Source organism: Penaeus monodon, chromosome 22 (assembly GCF_015228065.2).
Source record: "Penaeus monodon isolate SGIC_2016 chromosome 22, NSTDA_Pmon_1, whole genome shotgun sequence".
Classification (NCBI taxonomy): domain Eukaryota; kingdom Metazoa; phylum Arthropoda; class Malacostraca; order Decapoda; family Penaeidae; genus Penaeus; species Penaeus monodon.
The window spans coordinates 722,762-722,974 of NC_051407.1; the positions used below are offsets into that span (position 1 = coordinate 722,762).

The 213-nt window shown below is 29.6% G+C and overlaps 1 protein-coding gene across 1 annotated transcript in view; it reads right to left on the reverse strand.

Annotated features, from left to right (window-relative positions):
* Window positions 1-7: 7 nt before the first annotated feature.
* LOC119586798 (high affinity copper uptake protein 1-like) overlaps window positions 8-213 on the reverse strand; it is a gene marked incomplete at its 5' end in the record, with an annotated part of 14,845 nt that continues 14,639 nt past the window's right edge. The window contains 1 exon segment of the mRNA XM_037935517.1: window positions 8-213.

The following is a 213-nucleotide window of genomic DNA, read 5'->3' on the forward strand; positions in this document are numbered from 1 at the left end:
CACTATACTTGCATTTCCTCTTTATTAAACCACAGTTAGTACAGTATTTGATGTAAAATCTAATATGTATAAAATTATTTCTCTATTCATATTGTGTTTAATTATTCTACCTTTCTAAAGCTATTGACATACAGGTTCAACTTTTTCTGTGCGATGCAGAAACACACATTCAAGTAAAAAGACCTAAAACTGGTAATGTTTTGTGTGAGGATG